Genomic DNA, 25,703 nt, shown 5'->3' with positions numbered 1-25,703 from the left:
TATATACTAAGGCTTTCCTAGAGGTACAGTGGATACAGGAAACTTATGTTTAGAACGTTGTCTCGATCATAGGGGGAAATGCACATAGTGTGTCTTTTGAAACCTAACTGTCCTTCCCCCACTAACCAAATAGTTTTTCAATCAATTTATTTCCATTTATTCATTCACTCATTAATTCATTAAAAATGATTAAGCACACTTCTGACAACATGGATGGAACTGGAGGGGATTATGCTAAGTGAAATAAGTCAAGCAGAGAAAGACAATTATCATATGGATTCACTCATATGTGGAATATAAGAAACAGTGCAAAGGATCTAAGGGAAGGGAGGGGAAAACTAAATGGGAAGTCATCAGAGAGGGAGACAAACCATGAGAGACTCTGGACTCTGGGAAACAAACTGAGGGTTACAGAAGGGAGGGGGATGGGGGATGGGGTAACCGGGTGATGGGCATTATGGACATTAAGGAGGGCACATGTGGTGATGAGCACTGGGTGTTAACACGCAACTAATGAATCGTTGAACACTACATCATAAACTAATGATGTACTATATGCTGGCTAATTGAACATAATAAAAAAATGATTAAGCACCTACTAGGCACACATTTTTGTAAGAGCAGTCCTTTCTGTTAAGGAAGTTATAGGTTAGTGATGAGAGTGCTGTAGGAATGTATAGTTATGTAGTATGGCAAACGTAATACCAGAAAGATATACACTATGAAATTCTAGACCTGGGACTACATACCCAGCCTAGAGGGAATATAGGAATCTAAGGAATTTTTTCTGATGGTGGACAAGGCGTGATTTGAAATTCATAGGATCTAGCTAGTTAATAAGGAAGTGCATTCCAGGTAGAGGAACTTGAACAAAACCACAGTGCTAAGAAGTCTCACTATGTGTACATACCTCTCACATTTACTAGACCTAACTCTGGAAAGGTTAATCAATCTCTTTTGACTTAAATTTTTTCATCTGTAAAATAAAGATAATCCCCTAGAGTTCTTGTGAGGATTAAGTGAGATAATTTGTGGAAATGGTTTAGCTTGGTGTCTGATGCATAATAAAAACCTAACTTTTTTTGAACCCTTCCATTGTTCCTACTAAGGGCTTTGTATATTTATCTGATGAGTCTCACTTCATAGTCTTCAAGCTTAACCACTGGATAAATGTCATTTGGGATTGAATATAGAAGTTCTGTATTTAAACAAAGTGGATGTTAACATTAATGCAAATTTTAAAAGAAGACAAGGTACATGTAAATACTGTTAAGCTATCCAATAACTATGCCTGTACTGAACAATAATTAGAAGTGAATTACAGATTATAGCCAAGATTTGCTAGCTCAACCAAGTTGAATACTATGAGTATTTAGCCATGATAATAATGTCAACTCCTTATTTTATTAAAAACATTCTGTCTATAATATGTGATGTTAGTATTTCCACTGACAAAATGAAACAAGTTTGTTGGTAGAAGTATTAGGAAATGCCATATTAAAAAAAACAAATCAACACTCCATAATAAAGCTAGGGAATATTTTCTTGCAATATAGCAATATCAAATAGAAAATAGAATTATATATAGTTTCTAACAATTTTGTGTTTCCTCCTATAGCATTTCATTATTGGTATTCTACATAGGATATACTGTAAATAATTTTCTTTTAATAAATCACCATAGAAAATTTTCTGGCATGGTAGGTAGGTCACTAGCTTGTAATTCCCAAGTAGTGTTTTATGTGCCTTTTAAAAATTAGTAAGAAACAGTCGTTTCTAGTCATCTAAAATTCAACTGTTCTCCTACAAGTGCTTATATATAAAATACTAATTGCTATGAGAGTTCATCTTCCAGTTCTTTAGCACTCTCAGGTGGATGGTTTTTCAACTGACCTACAACCATTAAGCTTGCTTAAGTAGTCCCCAACTACTTGGACTTGGTTTTAATTGCCATTGCTGTGCATTCACCATTTTAAAAGAATTACCATAAGTGAATAGAATGAAGTGTAGCAGGGATGACTGCCTTGAAGTGCAATCAAAGTGGAAATAACTATTGTATATGTGAAGGTTCAATAACAAATGTCACCTAGAAGAAATAACAGGGTCATAATTGAATGCAATCTAAGTATGAGAAAGATATATATATTTCTTTTGTGTTTAACATGAAAACGACAAGTAAAGATAGAGCTTACCACTGTGAATTAAAGCCCAGAAGTAGGACTATTATTGAAATAAAAGTCTTAGAAATTGGAAAGAATTCATGGAGAAAGAACATAGTTCTGATTGGAAAATACTAACTTTAAAGAAGCCAAAAGGAATTTGGACTTTTAAAGTTTTAGAGAAGTTTTATTCTATGATGAAGGAACTGCCTTTAAAGAACTCTTTTGTGCTCCTCGTAGCCCAGGAGGAGAATGGGCTTTGGAGAACATGAACACGGGTTAAAGAACCAGATGTACAGTTAGTAGCTGTGTGATCCTGTCTCTCAGCCTTTTCACGTATAAAATGAAAAGAATATATATATATGTCATAAAAATTTTGTGAAGATTACATTAAATAATGCATGTCAAGCACTTAGTACACTGCCTAATATATGATGTTTTCCTTGGTTGATAGCTAATGGTAGTAAATAATAATTAATTAAAAATGATTCCTATAGAATGTTAATTAGCTACTTTCTTCTAAATAGCTTCAAACAAATAACTAGGCATCTAGCACTCTTCCTTTACTTTGATCTGTTTCTCTATTAGTGAAGACGTGGAAACAAAAATAAAAGACATCAATACTGACTTACGCATTCTTCTATGCCTAGAACCTGAGTGCCTGACCCTGATCCAGAACCTCATAAATATTTGTGGTATTAAAAAAAGAATATAATTTGAATGATCTAAGACTAGATGAGTTTAGGGAAAAGACTCACATCAACAATTTTGATTTATTCTCTAGATGTTATGGGTTATTTTGAGTTATTCTAAATTCATCATTTGCGATTTTGTTTTGTAAAAAAGAATAACTTTCTTTATACATTGCATGAAAAAAATACCAAGGGGACCACATATCTCCATTTGGTATAGTCTGTGTCCTTTATTTCACATTATAATTTAAGGGAAAGATTTCCCAGTCTCTGTCTTTGAAAAGTATAGTAATGGGAATGGATAATAGTGGTTGTATAGGAAGATACAGGATTGTGTGGACTTGGCACAGTCTACACTGGAAGCTTGCTTTCCTCTCTCTCTCTTGCTCTGTCTGTGCACCCTACTGTATCTATAATATGGTAAGAGTGGAGATGACAAGTGGTTTTCAGATATACCTGAATATAAACTCCAAGTGTCACCTATTTCTATATATTAATTATTTCTTCTGTAAAATTCCATTGATGCCCACCCAGCTGTTGTGAACATTTTAAAATAAAAAGTTCAAAGTATCTTGGACATGGGAGGTGATCCTTAAGTATTACTTAATTTTCCTTTAAAGAAATGTTAGCAGGTAGTGATAACATATTGCTCAGGCAAACAGCAAGGCCTAAACAGTTAGGAGCAAAGTAAGAAAGTATACCACATAATGAGAGCATTTTCTAATAAAATTAATTTTTTATACTTAATTTTACCTTGAATATATTATTCTAAACAAAAGAAAGAAATATTTCATCAATGAAGCCTGAAAAATAAGTGGAATAACCAGTTTATTTTCAACAGTTATCGTCCTCCTCAAGTTAATCAATACTTGTATATTATCAGACTTATGATAAAGGCAATTCATTCATGTTCATATTTATTTTTTCAACAAATATTTACTGAGAGCCTAGCGAGCATTGTTGAAAGCACTTAGGAAATATGAGTGAACAAAATAGACCTGCATTGAAGACCTACGTTCAGGCGAACTAGAATTTCTTTTGATACACTGGAACATATTAATTCCAAAACTGGTGTTAGTTGGCTTCACTCTTTAACCATGGAGTATCACAGTTTTACTCTGTGAATGTTGCAAGTGTTTACTCACCTAACTTGATATAGGTAGCATTTGTAGAATATGTAGAATTAAAATTGTAATGTCTTAACATTTTCTATTAATCAAGTACCTTTTATTTTTACTTCTTAAGATGATTTTCTGTACATCAGAAAGGAGAATTTTTCTCCTGCTCTAAGAGCATAGAGGTTGGGAAACCTCATTAGCCCTGAAAGGTAAGGATTTGTCACCCCATTTCAGTGGTGATTATATTAGCCATATCTTTTTTACTCTAGAATTTCTAATCAGTTTCCCATTCCAGCCCCCATATCCCAATATATATTAAGTTTGTTTAATTCAACATTAAAAATAAAAGAATGCAGAATGGACCAGGAAAAGTCAATGACACTTTTCTTGTCTATTCTTCCCTCTGGTTGCCCAAGGAAATTTGATTTACCTATTTCATAAAGGTACTTTCCCACAACTGCCTTCAGCGATTACATTTTCAGTGAGCTTATTTCTACCCAGCACAGCAATCTGGAAGAGACTCAAAGTTGGTTTCTCTATTGTCTGTATTAGAATGTTGTCAGTAACTTATTACGGGATCTTATTGGATCGTCTTTGTCCTTCTGTATCACTTTCCCAGCAGAGTTCCAGGTAATAAAAATCTCAAAGACTAGGACCTTGGGTTTGGATAGTTCAATTAATTGTTCAGGAAGTCTATCAAAAATGTGTCTCTAGGTCTCTGAACTCCAGCATTTTCATTATTAGAGTGAAATGTTAGTGACAAATGAGGTATGATCGTCTAGACACCTCATCAGCCTGCTTGGCTTGTTGCCTGAAGTGAAGGGGCAGTTCTAAAAATGTCAAGGTTTTGATGGGGTTCTAAACATGTGACTCAAAATCAAAGCCTGTGAAAAATGGGGTCTATCATATATTTGGGGGGCAATAATAAACCTTTACAGTCCTCTGAAATTCCACAGTCAGAATCAAAGCCAAGTATTCATTTCAGGACGTTTTATACATTAAGTTTCAAGATGAGTTTTCTTATTAGCTATGGTTGTAAATGCAAGAATTATTTTAAGAAATGGTAACAGTTTAAGTATAATGATAGTAGGAAAGCTTACTTAACTGTATTTTATTAAAATTTTCTATTTAAAATTGTGATTAACAAATACTGTTTGTCATTTTAATAAATTTCGTGTGTATGGACAGGCATTATCAAGTAAAGTTTGTGCTAATGTATGTGTGATTTATATACTTACACTAGTGATTTGCTGTGAGAAGGATACTGCCCTCTGGAGCATTTTGGCAATCTGTCGGGTAATTTTTGGTTATTACAATGTGGATGGAGGGTCTGGTGAGCATTTAGTTGGGCAGAGATACTTGATACTTTGATAATCTGTGAAATAAGAAATGTTCTGACTCCAGAAAATATTCCCATGTTTTAATGCCCACTCTTACAGCAGGAAAACTTGTTTGATTATTAAGGCCAGATTTTAATTCCATTTTACTTGTAAACTCAAAATATATTTGGTATAGTTTTAAATAGAGACTGAATATAATAATATAATATCCAGCAAGTCATTATAAGGATTAGGTTGCAGAATTTAAAATAGTATTTCTTGGGGGTGCCTGGCTGGCTCAGGTGTTATAGCATGTAACTCTGGACCTTGGGGTCGTGAGTTCAAGCCCTATGTTGGAGGTAAAGTTACTTCAAAAAAAAAATTAAAAAGTAGAACAATACTTAAATATCTCTTAAAGATTCAGTTTCCTCATTCAATCAGTCAAGGACAGATGCTTTTTTAAAATAAAAATTCATTTGCCTCGGTGTTCCAGTAATGCAGATAATTCCATTTTTGTGTTTATCTCCTGGTGGGCTGGTAGTGTCCTGTTTGTATGCCAGTACTTCATAGGCTATACTTCATGTAGTGGTACTCTGGAGTTGGGCAGCCTTAGTGTATCTAACTCCCACAAAGTATTATGAACTTGTGAAAGATAATTTCTCTGTCAGTTTTCTCATATGCAGAATATTATATCTATCTCATATTTTTTATAAGAAATGTGAGGGAGACTATCACAATATTAGTTCTCCATTTCTTCTTTAGTAGTAGAATCCCTGAATCTTGGTTGTATACCGGAAATACAATTTACATTTCTCAGAGTTCTGTGTAAGTAATTATTGCCATAAAACTTGGTACTTGTCAATGTCTCTTAAGAGAGAAATGTTTTGCGCAACATGATTTGATGTCTGATGTTTCTTGGGTCCTGAGCTAGAATTATATGCTGAGGTTGATGGATCACAAGAAGAGTGGGAACCTGAGTCCTTGTATACCATAGACCATTATTATAGCCCTCCATCAGACTTCTTCTATGATAGAGAAAAATAAAATTCTATCTTATTTATTTTGTATTTTCTCTCACATGCAGAATAGCCAAATCCCAACTGATAAATGAATAAATGAGAAAGGATGGGTAAAGCAGTACTGGACACATAGAAGGCACTCAATAAGCGTTAATAATAAATATTAAGTATAGTGAAAAAAATCATTATTTTTTTTCAGTAAATGCTTAAAAATGATCTACTTTGTGCTTTGTATTGGTGATATGAAGATGATTCTGTAGGATTATGTGTAGGAGTAGTTATCATTATTTGTGATTTTTTATTTTTTTTTAAAGATTTTATTTATTTGAGAGAGAGAGAATGAGAGATAGCACAAGAGGGAAGAGGGTCAGAGGGAGAAGCAGACTCCCTGCTGAGCAGGGAGCCCAATGTGGGACTCGATCCCCGGACTCCAGGACCATGACCTGAGCCGAAGGCAGTCGCTTAACTAACTGAGCCACCCAGGCGCCCTATTTGTGATTTTTTAACATGTCTTCTATAATTGCATTTTCCCTGAAAATTCAAAAAATCAATATTGAGTGGTAATCCCACTATTATAGTTTATGACTACAGATATTCCTCAATTTATGATAGGATTATGTCTTGATAAACCCATTGTAAATTGAAAATACGGTAAGTGAAAATGCATTTATTGATCCTAACCTACTGTACTCATAGTTTAGCCTCAACTACCTTAAATGTCTTCAGAACACATACAGTAGCCTACAGTTGGGCAAGATCATCTAACACAAAGCCTAGTTTGTAATCAAGTGTTGAATATTGTATGTAATTTATTGAATACTGTACTGAAAGTGAAGAGCAGAATAGTTGTATGGACACAGAAGGGTTGTAAGTGTATTGGTTGTTTACTCTCCTGACTACATGGCTAACTAGGTCTTATGGCTCACTGCCACTGCCCAGCATCATAAAAGTATATTGTACTACATATTGCTGGTCCATGAAAATATCAAAATTTAAAATTCAGAGTATGGTTTTTACTGAATATATATCACCTCACCCTGAAGTAGGAAAATCATTAAGTCGAATCATCAAAAGTCAAGGACCTTCTGTATTTATAATTTGGTATAACATTTATCATTTATGCTTTTTACTGTTTATAAATACAATGTTATTTTAGGGTGATGGCATAGGTAAAGACATGCCATAATTAAAAATTTAAAATGAAGAACGTGGGGCGCCTGGGTTACTCAGTTGGTTAAACACTTTCCTTCAGCTCAGGTTATGATTGTAGGGTCCTGAGATCAAGTGCTGAGTCTGGCTCCCAGCTCCTCAGGGAACCCGCTTCTCCGTCTCTCTGTCCCTCCCCCTCCATTTGTGCTCCCTCTCCTGTACTCCCTCTTTTACTCTCCTCTCTCGAATGAATAAATAATATCTTAAAATAAAGAAAAATAAATGAAGAACATATTCAGGCCCTTTAGAGACATGCTAATGGAAATTCATTTTTTTTTGCTAAATAAACTAAGCCTACTAAGCACCTACCCAATTTAACTAGCATGTTTCAGCAAGGTCTTCTGCTCAGAATCCTATAAAGCTGAAATCAAGATATTGTCTCGTTGCATCTTGATCTGTAGGCATGACTAGGTAAAATACTGCTTCCAAGCTCCTTCAGTATGTTTGCAGAATCCTCTCCTGCAATGGAAGAGGTCCCGGTTTCTTGCTTATGGTCAACTAAAAACTATTCTCATCCTGTGGGCTATTTTCAGGTCCTTGCCCAGTGACCTCCTCCATTTCAGGAGTGGATAAACTCATCAAGTTCTTCTTATGCTTTAGATGTCTGAATTCTACTACCAGCCAGAGGAACCTTTGCTTTTAAATTGTTCATGTGATTAGCTTAGGTCAGCCCCACTAATCTCTTTGTGTTAAATTCAGATAATTAGTAATCTTGATCACATCTGTAGAATGTCTTTTGCCATCTAAGATAACATAGTCATAGGAAAAATAATAGGGGAACAGGAGGTCATGGGGACATTTTAGAATTCAGCCTACAACACTAAACTTATTAATAATTGGTATATGGATTTTATATTTATAGATGGTTATTTTTTAAGGTCATCTTTGAAAATACTTCTTTCATTTAGTTATATTCCACATTAGTATTTCTGTTAAATATTATTAAGGTTATATATCATTTAATGAACAATTTTAAAAGTTTTATTCTTCCTATAAATTATTAAACTGGCATGCTTTGTTGACATTATTATTTCTAAAAATTTGCATTTATGCAACCTTAGCAATGTTACCAGTTGATAACATAGTAACTTACAATTTGATATTTATTATCCTTTATAGAAACAATCATAGTTTTATATAATTATAGCCAAATTCAGCACATAAGCATTTCACCATATCCATATATGGATTATAAAATATTAAATCTTGAAATATATTTGAGACTCTGTCTTAGGAAGAAGGTTGAGTATCATTTATTTACAAATAAATCTTTTAAATAATACTTCACTGCATTTATTGATCTAGCCATAGTGTTACATCACTCTCCCATTATTTTATTTACTGTGTTAATATGTTAAATAAACATGTAAATATATCATAATAATGGGTTGGTATTATATAATCATATAACGTGTGTTGTTTCTTTAGTTAATGTGTATAAATATTGTTTAGATTCACATGATAACCATATATTATTTCATTTGAATATTACAAATTTTAAATATTTGAGATATATTTTGTGTGGGATCATTCAGGGATAGTGGAATACTGAAAATTTAAACCCAGAGTTGAATTATTGATGATATTTTGGATTTGCCTTTGACTTTACCTTTTCTGAAAAATTTTAGGTAGGGTGTTTACAATTCTGTGGTTTTTTCTTTATGTTATCTATATAGGAATAATAAGAGTCAAATATTCCTATATACAGGGGATGGCAGATATTTCAGCTTTTATCAAGACTTATGTTTGTGAGTGGACTGAAACCAAGAAAAATATATACATTTAGATCCATGGAAAAATTATTTTAAGGTAACCTACCAGAAATTTGTTCTTGGCTAGTCTACTAAAACCATAATAAATCAGATTTGTAGCTATATAAAACAGTTAACTTTTCTCAGCTTCTGTTAATCTAGGTAATAGATATTGAGAAAGAAATGCATCTTTGTGGAAACTGGTACAAAATGAAATCTTTTAATAGTTTTCTACTTGAGATGTTTTCTGTCATTAGACATCTTAGCAGAATCAAATGAATCCTTTATAAAATCTTCAACCATTTATTCCCTATTAAAGTGGCAAACACATGTAAATGACAGTCATTAGCATGGGTGAGTAGGTCATAACTCTGCATTTTCACATTAGTGGATTGAGTCACATTTGAATTCACTAAATGAATGCAACACATTTTCTTTCACTAGTCAAAAATCCAATAATGGTTTTTAAGATTGTTCCACGAAAATTAGATCCCTCAATTACTTCTATCTTACCCTTTGACCTTCTACAAAGACTTTTATTCTTTTAGTCAGTTCCCTTACTGAAAAGGACAAGACAGAGGAAGTTTTGAGTTTTGACATGCCCATGATATTATTAGCAGGAATACTGTGCATTAATGCAAAGCTGCCTGGCGCTATGATGGCCATGTGCCCTGCCTTCAAAGGCTTTGAGATGTTGTAATCATGAAATAAGACATTGAATGCTAAATTTGAATAGCATATTATAAAGGAAAATTGAATGCTTTGATGATACAAGGCCCTCACTTCCTTCTCTCACTCTTTTTATTCACTGAATGATCATTTTCATGATCATTTATTTCCACAGTCTGTTATAAATGAAAGCTTGTTTGCCTATCTCTGTGCTTAATTTGGTATTTAAAAGGGCATTGGCATTGGGGTGCCTGTCTAGCTCAGTTGGAAAAGCATATGACTCTTGATCTCAAGGTAGTAAGTTTGAGCCCCATGTTGAGTGTAGAGATTACTTAAATAAATAAATAAATAAATAACAGTGTTGGCATCATCCTATGTTGTCTGACATAGGATATATGTTAACTGTTAAAACAGTTAGCTGTTTTATATAGCTACAGATTTGATTTATGTAATAGCAGATAACATAGGATATTGATTTACATTGCATGACAATGCAATTATGTAAAATAAATGAAGCACAGTCATACAGGGAGCTGCTTCAGTGGTTTGCTCTTATGAGTAAACCCATTATACATATTGGGTCAGTTCATCCATAACTGCCTCAGAGAAAACAATTTTATGTTGTCAATATTTATTCACTTAAAAATTTAAGATAGTCTGAGAGTCATGATGCAGGTCGGGGAGAAGTTGAGAGTTTTGCATCTCATTGTATCTTATTATTACATATCGTTATTACTTTCCATTATAGCCTGTGATAGCAGTATCAGCATAGCAATCTATATATCCAGAGCAAAAGTGAAATTGAAGAGATAGGACAAATCATATGTTTTTTTACTACTTTTGTGCTAGGTTGGCCCGTGACTTGGCTCTTAAAACTCCTCACAGGAGCTTTGCTCAGGGGCAGTATTGTAGCCAATGAGGTTTTATCCGAGGCGTGATTATTGCTAATTGAAAACCCCTCACAGGATGCTCTTCCATTGTGGCTCGGGCATCTGGCACAGTGTTTGGAACACAGTCGTCACTTAATAAGCAATTGTTGAATGCATGATGGTATGAAGGGGAGAGGGTAAAGAGAAGGAGAGGAGCGGTAGAATAGCCATCTGTCTTCCCTCTTTAAGGATATTTGAAAATGGCCTTAGAATCCTCACAGACTATCTGTGCTGAGACTCTTTTAAGGCAATACATATGCAAAGCTGGGGAAAAGCAGGCAGCCTCTTCCTGTGCCCTAAGGCCACTTGTATTTCAAAAGCAAAATGAAGACTTCAAGCCAGAAATCCTTGGCAGTAGAGCAAAGAAATGTTAAACAATAATGACAGGAAATAAATTATCTTACATACTATAGGTAGGTATATAGAACAGAAGAGAGGCTGACAGGTGCCTGTCAAGGTGAGTAAAGTGGTGTGTAATGACATATAAAGCATATTTAAAACAGTAACTCATTTAATTGAAAGCACCATATGGACCTTGATGATTTGTTAGATATTGTTCAATTAATGAATTTTAAAGTAAACAGTGTGTCTCTATGTAAAATAAATGAAGCACAATTTTTTGATAGCAATTAATACATTTTGGATCAAATGTGTTCCTTGAAAGCCTTGGATATAGCCACCTTAAAATTAATATAGAATGTCGTTAAAGGAAAATATATTTGATTGATCGATTGAACTATAAGAAAATAGCATTTTATTAAATAATAGCTAATTAAAACAAATTAACCTATAAAATCACACAGTTCATTCCTTCACGTATTTCCATTGAACTGCTGCCTTGCTCCAGACATTACAGTTCCTTTCAAGAAAATTAAGAGAGCCCTAATTATTTATGTGACAAATGACATAAACAATTTACAAAACATGAAGTACAATTAATGATCAAGTTTTAACACCAATATCACTAGATTAAAAGAAAATATAACTTAATACAATACTGTTTCCAAGTTGTCACATAAGGAACTGATGATGATGATGATGATAAGTTCTTAGGTGAACATTCATAATAATGAAAAAAGAATAGAAAAGATGTAAAAACTACATGTATTATTTCCAAAATGTAAATATTTTGTGAATTATTTAGATAACTCCTAAATTAGTGATTAACGATAATAATGATATTTTACTATTCTGTTTTTCCATAGAATGCCTAGCCTGGCACATGTACTTTTTTTGAGGTTGGTTCCATACTATATTTATAAGCAAGGCCATACTGTAGGTAATAGAGAAGACCCTAAAGATTGACCCAAGATATCTTTCAGTTTTTGAAACTTAAAGGGAAATAAAGCTTAGTGGGCACCCATATTGTAATTATTTTAGGAATTTGGCTTTTACTCAATCAGGTTAATACAGTGTGGATTAAATTGGAATTTAAAATCTTTTTAAATATGCAAATTTGAAGTGCCTTTACTTTAAGAAAATTTTCAGTAAATCATTTTGTGTATCTTGCACCAGCCACATTTTGAAATGTTGGTGATGAACAGCTAAAATTTGTGCATGTGTCATACAGTGTTTGGTAATTGCATATGTTGTTATAAGAGAAGTTTGTGATGTATCAGCATTTGAACAAGAATAAACAAGAACCAAAAAAAAAAACCACATAAAACTTAAAAGGTAGTTTTCTTTGAACCATTCACTTAAACATCTATCTTATGCCCACAGCTCAGAAACTTGACAGAAATGTGTATCTTTTCATGAAACTTAAAAACCACCGTTCCTATCTTTACTATCCAATCAATTTGTACTTTGAGGCATTCAATAGCTACTTCTGTATTTTAAAAAGAAACAGCCTTTCGGAAATGCTGTTTCTTGTTGAATTGTAGTCTATTATAATAAAATTGCTCACATAATGAGTGGTCAGGATGTGTCTACTTTCCATGGTGCTACTAATGTACAAAATATGGGAGAGCGTACATAGTCCTAGTACTAGACCCTTAAAAATTACTGACCTATATCCCAGGCTTTAAAGTCAAGGTAGATTACTTTTCCTTTTATTACATCATGTTTGTGAACTCAGTTAAATAAGTAGATTCAAAATAACTATTAAAATTGCAATTATGCATATTCAACATAAATTGTTTTCTGTATTAAATACCCATCGGGACTCTTTTACCTTTGTCCATACTGTGAATTAGATGTATTCTCCCTTCCAAACTGGGCTCACTTCACTTCAGTAATATAGCAGACATTTTCAAATATATGAGGGCTCATCAGTTAAAATTAATTTGACACTATAATGGTGCATAGTGCTGTAAGACATTCTTTTTGAAGTAGAATTACAAAACATGAAAATATGACACCATACAATATTTTAAAAGTCAGTGCGCTCTCTGTACAAGATGAGACAAGTTGTCATACAGCATATATATATATATATATATATATACATATATATATAGTACAAAGAATATTTTCGTGCTGCAAATTTCTTCTTTTACCTTTCCCTCCCCTTCCCTCACCCTCTACCTCCCATTATCCACCATAGTTAGATGCTCCACTTTTACAGCTCTGGAGATCCTGAATACTCCTGGGCTGACATATTGCTGCCCTGTCTTACCTCACTCTTGTTGTAGGCCTGAATGACATTTTAACCCCCTATTTAAAAAAGTAGCTATCAGACTCCACAATCAGAGTCTATGCTTCTTAAATGTAAAGGGCCTCTTGAGGGACAGGATTTTCAACCTCTATCCCATGGACTCACCAAATATAAAATTGTATGCTACTATACTATTTCTGTGTCAATATTACCTTGGTTATAGCAGTATATTGTAATAGTCAAGAGCACAAATGTGAGAGCTACCTCTACCATAATTAACTGTATGACCCTGAGCAAGTTACTTAACCTTTTGTGCCTCAGTTTTCTTACCTGTAAAATGGGGATAATAATAATACTGACATCAAGGAGTGTTGTAAAGATTACATTTAATAATAAACATAAAGTGCTTCGGGTAGTTAAAATAGTAGGTGAATATAAATATTAGCTTTCATTAATAAATTCCTGATTCAGAATAAAAGTTTTAAATAAGTGATGGAATTTGAAGAACAAGGATTTAAATTCCAATTTGTTTTGCTGAGATTCACATGAATCTATATATTTTAGCTAGGTATGCTCGACGGAAGCCAGGGGTTAGACTGCAACTATATCCAGTGTTTAATATTAAAAATAAGGATTTAGACATCTTATTTTTTTTAAAGATTTTATATATTTATTTGTCAGAGAGAGAAAGCACGAGCAAGGGGAGTGGCAGGCAGAGGGAGAAGCAGTGCTGGACTCCATCCCAGGACCCTGGGATCATGACCTGGGCAGAAGGCAGACGCTCAACCGACTGAGCCCACCCAAGCAGCCCAAGAATTTAGATGTCTTAATAGGTTAGATAAACTGGATAGAAGAAAAAGAGTCCAACTTCTTTATTACTTATTTCAATTATGATAATGGGACTGAGGAAAATAGTAACATATAATTCTAAATTGGCAAAGAAGCAAGTTAGATTAAACTATAAATATAAACTATCTGGGTATCTACTTGAAGGCTTATTCACTTAAAAGCAGATCATCTGATAATATTTGCCTTACTGAGAGCTTTACTTTTCAGAGTGTTGAATAAGGACTGCTATTTTACAGGATCTTATTCTATCAAGGAAACATCATTTGGCAAAGTAGAAGTGACAGGAATCTTGGGAGAAGATGATATCATCACAGGTGCCATAAAGCCGAGGAAATGAATGCTTTGTAGAGTCTAAATCTTCCCTAGATTTAAGAAAATCTTTTGAACAAAGCAAGTTCATGACAAAGATAGGTGTGCTTCAATGCTCAAAGCCCTAAAAAATGAAATCTGTTATAGCCTCACAGATTCCTTAATGAGAAAGAAAGCAAACAGACAAACTAATGTAGCTGTATAGAGATGGAGCGTTCTGTTAGGGTTAGCTTTTATAGCAGTACATACAAAAACTGGGAGAAAACACAAAATGAAGAATAAATTATAAGAACGGTAAGAAAAACTCTAAAACATGGACAGAGGGCTAAGTGAAAAATGTTGAGTATAACAAATTGTTTTATATTATGTGTATTCTAGAAAAACAAAAAGCTAGGCTTACTACTTGATCACTGATGAGAGAAAAAACAGATCTACTCAACTTGTATTTTACTTACATATTGCCTATTTACAAAGAGCTAAGAAATGAGGTTAGTACGGAAAGAGTTGAAATTGAAACCTAAAATAAGAGGGAAGAAAATGTAGCATATATTAAATAATTTTTACTTTCCCAAAGATATTATTTTCTATAGAATATGAAAACATGTGCAGACATGGATATCAAAGTAGTATTTTATAATGTTCTAGGATTATAGAAGCATAGAATTTCAAGATTTGAAAGAAACTTAGAGGTTGATTTAGCATTTGATGTTTGAATGTCTTGCCCTTTTCTTCTTACAAAAGAATATATTGATTTTCAAAAAAGGAAAGGATTAGGTAAATAATCACCAAATCTTGGTGTTAATCCTTGGCAAAAGAAAAAAGATGTCAAATATATTAGTAAAGAAGTGGTTTGTGAATGATAATAACAGAAAGAGGAAAGCCCTAGAAACCTTACAAGTTCACAAGGAGAAAAATCATTTCTAAGGTCACTCTGTACTTTTACAGTGTGGCTAAATATAGATAGATTAAGAAAAGTACTATAAATATAGATAGATTATGAAAAGTACTATAAGCATAATATGTCTTGATTTAACTGAATTATTTAAATGTCATTATATCTTGTAGAAAAGACAGAAATGTATCAAATGATGGCAGAGTTTATGAAGTTGCAGCTGGTTGGGAAACTATCAGAGATTGTTTTTTACTGTATGGATGTCATCTGGAGGAAGCTCTTCAATGGCATGGTTAAGCTCACTATTATTATTATTGACTGCACTACTTCTTTTCAAAATGCTATAGAAGGCATGCTCATCCTAAAACAGACATTAGTATACATTGGCATTTATTGAATGATAGTGCTTTATTGTAAATAAATGAAGAAAGGGATTATTCAAAAATGCTGAGAATAATTTTTAGAAATAATTTAATTATATTTGTATTTAGAAATAAAAATAATTGTATTAATTTATATGTGAATCAAAATAATTATTAAAGTTTAAAATAAAATAGAAAATATTATTTGATTAACAAACCTGTTTCTCCAGCCAAGTGCTCTTTACTGAACTCCATGCCCAGAAACCCATCTCTGTTGGACATACCCATTCACAGACATCAAACTCAACAGATCAAAACTGAACTCATTAGCATGCCTCATATTCTCTTCCTCTTCCTAGAGTTACGTGCTGGGGATTGCAAGCATTATATACCCACGTTTTCAGACCAGATTCCTGGCAGTCATTTGACTCCCTATAATGTATTCCCTAAACTGTAGTGGTCATTATGCCAGGGTAGGGATTTGACCAAAATTCCATTTTAGCAATATTACTTTGGAAATAAGTAAAAGAGGGGCACCTTGGTGGCTTAGTTGGTTAAGCATCTGCCTTCAGCTCAGGTCATGATCTCAGGGTCCTGGGATCCAGTCCTGCATCTGGCTCGCTCAGCAGGGAGCCTGCTTCTCCCTTTGCCTCTCCCCCTGCTTGTTCTCTCTCTCTCTCAAAAATAAATAAATAAAATCTTAAAAAAATAAGTAGAAGGAGTGAATTACTTTCCTAATTTTCTTATTGAGAATTCAGCACAAATAATAACTGCATTTCAAGCATAGTGACCCATTTTTTTCTTTATTAAAAAAGTTTTTATTAGCACCTACTGTAAGTAAAGTAAGAAGAATGTAATTATCTGTAATATAAGGCACATGTGGTACAAGAAATTAAAAAAAAAAAAAAAAGGAACAAACCGGAATGCTATAGCAGTTCAGATAGATAGCTTTGGTGGATAAAGAACTAACTTCATATTGAGCAGATTAGAATCTGAATTCTAGCTTTAATTCCACTTATGTACTTTTAAATTACTTTTGATCACACAAATGAGGATGACAATGTAATAAAGATTAAATGAAATTATATATGTGGTTTATCTGGTATAATTCTTGGCACATGGTAGAGCTCAATAAATATAAGTAACTTCTCCCTTTTATCTTTTTTCCCTCTAAAAGTTAAGATCATTTCTGAGAGGAGGATCAAATAATGTTTTGGAATAAGCAGAATACTTCATTTGTCCTGCAGATATGAATAGTATTAGAATAAAAGGAGACAAGGGTGAAAATATTTTACAAAGAAAGATTTAAGTAAAGATATATAAGTGGGAAAAGACAGTGCCTATTTAGACAATAAGTAGTTAGATGGAACATGGTAGACCTATATCTCAATAGAATGTATAATCCTAAAAAGAAGGAATCATGTCTGTTTTAGTTTTCAGTTATATGCTGAACACCTCATAATGCTTGGAGCTTAGTAACTACACCAGAAAATGTTTGTTGAATGAAAGAAATAATAAAAGACTATAGGGAAAATGGAAATTATCCTGAAAAACCATGGCTCACAGAATGACTTAAAATGTAAGAAATTGGTTCAATAATCCTTGTTTGATTAGCTTCTTGGTTGGTATAGTGATTGATGAATAGGTTAGGAAATCAGGAAGGGAGCTAAAGAATAATGAATCTCATTCAATGATTGAGAACACATCTAAAACTCTTATTTGTAGGTGAAAAGGGGTTAAATATCAGCAATTTTGAAGGGTTCTACCTGTGTGTATAATCAACTCACATCTGACTTTTCAATATCCCAGGCAAATTAAATGTACTATTCTTTTCTATTCTTGTCCGAGATGTGATCTATCTTCAGCTTAATATTACCAGCAACAGTAAATACCCTTTGAGTTTATGGTGTGTTCTATAGTACTTTTTGATACTTAATAACTGTCAAGTAGTATTTCAGTAAGATACTGAAAACCATTTTCCTACAGTATCTGTTCAGGGAAGCAATCTGATTTTTCAGAATTATATACAGTAGAATTTTCAATTCAATTATTTTTTTCTTTGCTTTACACATTGATATAAAAGAAATGTAAAATTAAAAAAAATATATTGTTATGCTGATATATGTATCTGAATGTACAGAATATAATAATTTAAAAATTATTTGGAACTTATGATACCAAAAAAGTATTTCTAATATATTTTGAGGCTCAAATGAAAAAAAAAAGGTATGTTGGATGCAGTTGAACAAAATTAATTTTTGTAATTACAAAGCAATTTATGAAAACAAGTAGATTGAGTCGGGGGCCTTTCTTTTGTTAAGTTGCTAAAGCAGTTAATCCATATTGGTTAAGCTAATAAGGACTCAGATTGAAAATCAATTCTACCTACCATAAAATGGATTTGACTCTAGTGAGATAATTTTGTTACTCCATGGGGCACCTGGCTGGCTCATTCAGTGGAGCATGGGACTCTTGATCACAGGGTCCTGAATTTGTGTCCCTTGTGTGGTGTAGAGTTTACTTAAGAAAAAAAAAATTGTTGCTCTTGTCTGGGATCACTGAGTATTGATTCTAGACAGTCAGTCTATGAAATTGCAAGTTTGATTTCTCAGGTTTCTTCAGTAAAAATGTTGATCATAATTCAGACTTGGAGTTCTTTGGACTCATTGAGGAAAAAATAAAATAAATTAGCATTGTCTTAATAAATAAAAATTTCCTTCATTTTTATAAGAAAATGTAGGCTCCCAATCTTTTAAGTAATAATATTCTCAGTTATCTAGTTATTCAATAATATATCTAATTACCAAATTTTTAGTTAAGTTTCTTTTATTACTAAAGCTTAATTTATGTGTTTGTTTATAGATACAGATATCTAGTTATCAGTATTTATCACATACTTACTAAATGCTAAATCATAGACCAGCCAAACAAAACAACAACAATAAAAAAGTTTGTATAACAATAAAAGTATTTCGGTTTACAAAATGGAGTTGTAATTTGTTTCTGGGTTTCTTTGCCAACTGAATAAATCTCAATATGAATTGATGCTAAATGACTTGCTGTTAAACAAATAAGCAAACAATACAAAAACCCTCCAGGAACAGAAAGGCTACTACTTTATGTGAGCTATAACAAACATCTTAAGTCAACTGAATTTTGATCCCTGGATAATAAGCATAATACTGTTTCTTTCAAGTGCCTGCCAGAAAATTTTGCATCCTAGCTTACTGATATCCTTCGGTTTAGCTATCCTCTAGAATCTAACTTTTCAGTATTTCTGCACCGTTGGCCAGATTAACTTGTATAAAAAGCTATTTCTCTAAGCAACTCCTCTTCAAAATAACCTATCATCTCTGACCTCAAATCCAAATCATCTTGTTATTCAAGACCCTCCAACATTTACTCTCGTATTATCTATCGAATCAGTTTTTCCTATGAATCTATTTGACTCAACAAACAATTATAACAATTGTTTTATTACTACTACATATAGAGAATGATGCTGAAAAAAAATGGGTATAAAATTTTCTACAAGATAACTGTGTCTTCAAGAAACTCAATACTTAGTAAGCCTATAAACAAGACACATACCACAACTATGTATTAAAGGTATGTATGTGGTATGTTGGTATGTATGTGTTGTATATGTCACATTAGTGATACACTAGTAACATTGTGATATATCTACACATTTATATAAATTTGTACAAATTGCTATGTGAACATGAATGGAAAAATAATATGAATTCCAACTGGGACTGGGGTGACTGATAGAGGAAGGGGAAAAAAAATTATTTATAAAAGAACTACTTTGTACCAGGCACAATTCTTACCTTTTTGCATTCATTCCAATATTTATTTTACAAAGTCATTGATGATTATTCATTAGTATCCCCATTTTACAAGTAAAGCAATTTAGACTCAGTGATCCATCTAGAACTAGCTCCTTGTGACTTGAAGACCCTTTACAATATACCAGTATAAGTTGCTTACTTATATTATTCACCTTTAGAGATTAAATATGATTTGTGGGAGAGGGAAAGAGCAACAGATGAGGAAAAACCCAGAAAGAAGCAAGGAGGTATGGAACATATTCAAGGAGTTCAAACTGCTCTGATTTGGTTGGTGATTAGGAGACATAGACAGGGAAGTGGAGTTATATGAGACTAGAAAGACAACTTGGGACAGATCACACAAATCTTTGGTAATGAGAGCCATGGAATATTTTTGGTTCAGAGTGTGATGTGATTGAGTGTCTTACAACTTTCCAGTCACCTACTTAACACATTTTCACCTGTTTTATTCTTCTGTTGATGAATGACAAATTACCCCAAATTTAGCAGCTTGAAACAACAAGTATTTATTATATCACCAATTCTGGTTGTCCAGGAACCAGGAGCAGCTTGGCAGGGTGCCTCTGGCTCAAAGTTTCTCATGAGGTTGCAGTCAAGTGGTTTCATCAGAAAGCTTGATAAGGGATTGAAGGAGTTACCGACTTCTAAGCTTACTCAAGTGGTTGTGGAGAAACCTCAGTCCCTTACCATGTGAACCTGTCGAAGGGGGACTGCCTCAGAATCAGAGTTGACTTCCCTCAGGTGAGGAATACAAGAGAAAGGGAGACCAAACAGAAGAACATACCATGACAAAATCCATAGTCCTAATTTTGGAAGTGACTGTCCATCTTTTATGTTGTTTTTATTTATTGGACATTAATCAGTAAGTCCAGCCCATATTCAAGTGGAGTGAAATACACAAAGATGTGAATACCAGGAGACAAAGATCATTGGGAGCCCTCTTCAGGGCTACTTACTTATATTATTCACCTTCTAGACTACCTAAATTCAGGTAGTATAAATTAAGGACTACCTTTCTCCATGATTCATCCTTTGACATATTGAACTTTGCTGTTCTTGACTTACAGAAATTTAAGAAAATGCCTTCACCAGGCACTTAGACACATAATTTTCATTTCTTTAGTAAGTTCCAAACCATGTACTATACCTATATCCTCAGAACACTCAGAAAAGTGCTGAATGTAATATATTCCCAATATAACTATATTGAGAAAATCTATTAAAGGAATTTCTTCTTGGGGCATTATCTGTTAGGGTTCACTTATACTTTTACTATTGATTCCCTGATTTTGGTTGATATTCGTTTGAGTACTGATTGGGTGACTTAGATAACATTTTGCAAAGCACCTTTGCAAGATAAGAGATACGTTTCCATTTGTTTAGTTTTTGCATTTACTGCAGTATTTCTTTGCATAATGGGCTAAAATGTATAGGATTTCAAAAGTTCAGAATTTCCAGAAGTTTGATGTGTATGTTAATATTTTCCAAACTTATTTGACCACAAGACGCCTTTTGGAAAATGCTAATAGACTTTATCTACTATAGAAAACAAAAGTAAGCTAGTTTACCTGCTAATAATCAGTGCAAGGTCAAAACAGTAACACTATTCATTCTTGAAATATGATCTCAGAATTTTCATTTGCCAGATACTGCTTAATATTATAACATATAAAGCAAAAAACCCAAAATGAATAAGACCCTTTATAAAGGGTTTTAATACCATTTGACTCCTCTTGTTATTTTGGATTTCCAATATACTAAAACCTCAAAACAACAACAACAACAATAAAACAATACTCTTATTCTTTAGAATTTATTGTAATATTGAAGCTTGGAAATAATAATATGGGTAATCATTTATGCCACTTTAAGATGAGCATAAGAGGATATTTGTTAGGTCTACTAATAGTTGCTAAAGTATCCTTGAGTTTAGTAAAAGATTTTTTTAAAAGGATTAAATTGGAAAAAGGATTTTGAGAAATCCAACTTTGGAGAAAAAAATACTGCATAGAACTCCAATTTTTATTTCCTACTAAAGGTTTTCCTTTTTATTTTTTTTTCTGTCTTTCAATAGTACCTGGGATAATATACTCCTCAAAAATGTTTACATTCTACAACACTCCATTTCATCTATTGATTATAAGCATAAACTACTACACAAAAGAGGTGGGAAGCAAAATTGTCATAGTAATTGTGATCTCAGCTATTTTTAAAGGGAGCTTATTTTTTTCTCTCCACAGGAAAAGTTATATTGGTACCCACCCACTGAATGGTAATATAAAGTTGCATTGATTTGTCCCCCACTATGAATGACACTTTATTGGATTCATCTTTGACTTAGATTAAGCACACAAAAATTAATAGAATTTAATGGAGTTAATTTTATCTTCATGTTGTTACTACTTTCTTTATTAATTTACGTTATGTTCTTATACTTTATATATAAATCATTTTCTTTTAAACAGATTTGAAGACAGTTTTACTTAGTTCATGCTGAGCGAGTTAAGGTGTGTCTTTAGAAAAGGTGCTAAGCTATTTCCGTGATGGGTGTAAAATAAGTCTAAAGTAATAATAACACAGGGTCTTTTAGCAGAACAGAAGAAAATGTTCCCGAGTTCATTAATGATGTTTCTGTAATCTTAAGGTGCCAATAGAGATGAGCCTTGGTTTTGGTTGGTGCAAGTAAATAAACAGTCAATTAAATCAGAGTACAAAGCTGTTATTTCAGATCCTTGCAGCAGATAGTAAATTATTCAGAACCTAGCTCATCTATCTATCAAAAATTACACTAAGTAAAAAAGGTGGGTTTGAATACTAATATATTATGCAAAAATAGAATGATGGCATTTTTATCATTGAATTCAGTGAAAATTGGAGGAGATGTAGAATGCAAGTAGAAAAATACTAATTCCAATTTTAGGGATTATAATTTATGTACTACTTAAAATTTTAGATGATGTGTAATTGGATAGCCTAGCTTTGCTCTGAGAATAAATCCCAATAAAAGGAAGTATCTATTGTTGTTTTGTTTACTTTTAATACAACTTGAAGTGAATAAAAGCTTTTGAATTTAGATACTAAAACAAAACACTTAGAGAAGAAATGCTCTCATAGGTTTTTTGTTTTGTTTTGTTTTTTGTTTTGTTCAAGCAACTTTGGGAAAACTTACTCAGCCTTTTCTTTTTTTTTTTTTTTGGTAAATAATTCTCTGTGTTCATAATTAGCAAAAGCTTTCTATCTACTCTGTATCTTGCAACCTAGGAAAAATCCTTACTATACTGTATTCAAAAAAAGCATAGAAGTTGGATGAAAAAAATAGGAATGATACATGTATTTTAATGTATCTTTTCTATGTGATGTATACATACACTCATCTTCAAGTTGCAATTTGATACAGTGCTTTTTGGCATTAATCTGAGTAGGAATCTATGTAATTTTCTTCTACTAATCTTGAATAATTAAAATAACTAGGAAAGCTGATTTTTCTTATACACCTTTGTTCTCTTGAAAAAGCATAATAATAAATAGGAGACTCTAGATAAATGCTTTTATTCCCAATGGAGCAATTATTTTGGTGGCTAGTTTTATAAAGACATTAATAGTTATATTTCAACTTGATTATTTGGTAACCACAATTTCATTAATTGAAAGGAGTGTTTGGAAGCACAGAAATAAAGTAATAATAGAAATACATTTTATTATTTGTAAATTTTTAAAGCACTGTCCTAGAAATTCTTAGAGTATATTGTCTTGTCCCTTTGAATAGAGCAGGGAAAAAATTAGTAAAAATGGGGAAAGTGAGAGAAGTTGAGAGGGCTTCTTTGAAAGGATTCAATAGAATACAATTTACAATGAAATACATGAAATCAGCAATTTTTAGTATATTGTAGTCAGCACCTCATCCTCTTCACTTTAAATGTGCAAATAACTTCAAAAACAGGAGCAAATTTTGAAAATGGCAATTGTGAGTATAAATCTTTTATCACTCTGTCATTTTATGTTTACATATATGCTTAATTTCAAAGAATAAGTTTAAAACAGACTTTAAATTGTATGACTACTGATTCAAACCTGTAGAATATAGTTGCTCATTATTTTCTCTACCAGTCTATTATTGAATGTGCACTATGTCCACACATAATACTTGGTAGAGTTATAATGATATAAATGACAATTCTCTGCCTTCAAAAAAGTCCTAAGTAAATAAACAATTGACGTGAAAACAGATGTTTCATAGCAGAGTGATAAATGTGACACTAGAGTCAGGGACTACTATTGTCTTAGCCTGGAGATCTTAGGCTGAATTTTATTGTTAGTGGTACATGAATGTTGTTCTCTGTATATTTATTCTAGACATTATTATAGACTTCGATATGACTGCTTAATTTTCAGCCTTTTTTTTATTATGTTCCATTAGCCACTGTATAGTAAGTACATCATTAGTTTTTGATGTAGTGTTCAATGATTCATTAGTTACGTATAACACCCAGTGCTCATCACAACACATGCCCTCCTTAATACCCATCACCCTGTTACCCCCTCCCCCCAACCCACTCCCCTCTGAAACCCTCAGTTTGTTTCCCCAGGGACCATAGTCTCTCATGGTTCATCTCCCTCTCAGATTTCTCCCCCTTCAGATTTCCCTCCCTTCCTCTATTGTCCTTCATGCTATTGCTTATGTTCCACATACAGTCAAAAAATGGGCACAAGACATGAACAGACACTTCTCCAAAGAAGACATACAAATGGCTAACAGACACATGAAAACATTTTCAGCCTTTTAACCAAGATTTTGAATGGTTGTTGAGGTTCTGTCCCCTTTAAGAATTATTAGGACCATAGTGATACTCCTTTATGTGCAGCTTTTACATATGTATTTGCATTCTTTCTCCCCACAAAACTATAAGCTGTTTATAGATAAAGCCCATATCTTTTTGATGTTGTTTCATGTGCCTGTGTGTTTGCTGTGCACCCGTCCCACTGCCAGACTTATAGCTGGAAGGCCACGTACAGTAACTGGCATACATCAGAATCTTATTTATAACACAGAATCTGAGAAAAGTTGTGACCTGTTCTACCTATGGGATTGGTTTTAAACAGAGACATACTCACAGAGGAAGTCAGAATAACCACTCTTTTACTTTTCTCTCTATCTCTGTCTGTCTCTCTTCTGTATGTGTATATGTGTATTTCTGTCAGAAGGTGAAGTGTCTGATCTATATCAAGGGTCAAGAAAGACAAAACATTGCTTTACCAATTCATAGCACATTCATGGAAGGCCATTTATGGTTTCTAATTTCTTTTTTTTTAAAGATTTTATTTATTTATTTGACAGAGAGATAGAAGAGCACAAGCAGAGGGAATGGCAGAGGGAGAAGGAGAAGCAGGCTCTGCACTGAGCAGGGAGCCTGATGCGGGACTCGATCCCAGGACCCTGGGATCATGACCCAAGCCAAAGGCAGATGCTTAACCATCTGAGCCCCCCAGGTTTCTAATTTCAATCAAATGGAAATCTTATAAACTACTGTCTGTAGGTTCCTGGAGGTCTATTATTTTTTTTTAAAGATTTTATTTATTTATTTGAGAGAGAGAGAATGAGAGCCAGAGAGCCCGAGAGGGAAGAGGATCAGAGGGAAAAAGCAGACTCCCCGCCGAGCAGGGAGCCCGATGTGGGACTCGATCCTGGGACTCCAGGATCATGACCTGAGTGGAAGGCAGTTACTTAACGAACTGAGCCACCCAGGCGCCCGAGGTCTGACTATTATTAAGATTGTATTTTTCTTGTAAATCATTATGACTGTTACAAACTATAGTGGAGTTTCATGTCCTGCAATCTTTATTAGTTGACCATTTGTTTTTCCCCTGCTTTTGTTGTTAGGGGTTACTAGTACCTCAGGGATGTTATATGCCTTTTGCCCTCTCTTCATCATGAACCATCTTTCAGATGGGTTCCGATGTCTGTTGCTTAGCTCACTT

At 33.3% G+C, this 25,703-nt stretch overlaps 1 protein-coding gene and 1 pseudogene across 1 annotated transcript in view; both read left to right on the top strand.

Moving 5' to 3' along the window:
• Positions 1 to 25,703, top strand: part of GRID2 (glutamate ionotropic receptor delta type subunit 2) — a 1,398,327-nt gene that overhangs the window by 369,965 nt on the left and 1,002,659 nt on the right. The window lies entirely within an intron of this gene.
• On the top strand, positions 10,823 to 10,991 carry LOC114220157 (U4 spliceosomal RNA; annotated as a pseudogene).

This window comes from Eumetopias jubatus, unplaced genomic scaffold (genome assembly GCF_037043125.1).
Source record: "Eumetopias jubatus isolate StellerSeaLion01/CBP00866 unplaced genomic scaffold, mEumJub1_p1.0 scaffold_2, whole genome shotgun sequence".
Lineage (NCBI taxonomy): Eukaryota > Metazoa > Chordata > Mammalia > Carnivora > Otariidae > Eumetopias > Eumetopias jubatus.
The sequence above is the reverse complement of the archived record's forward strand: the minus strand, read 5'-3'. Positions and strand labels throughout refer to the sequence as shown.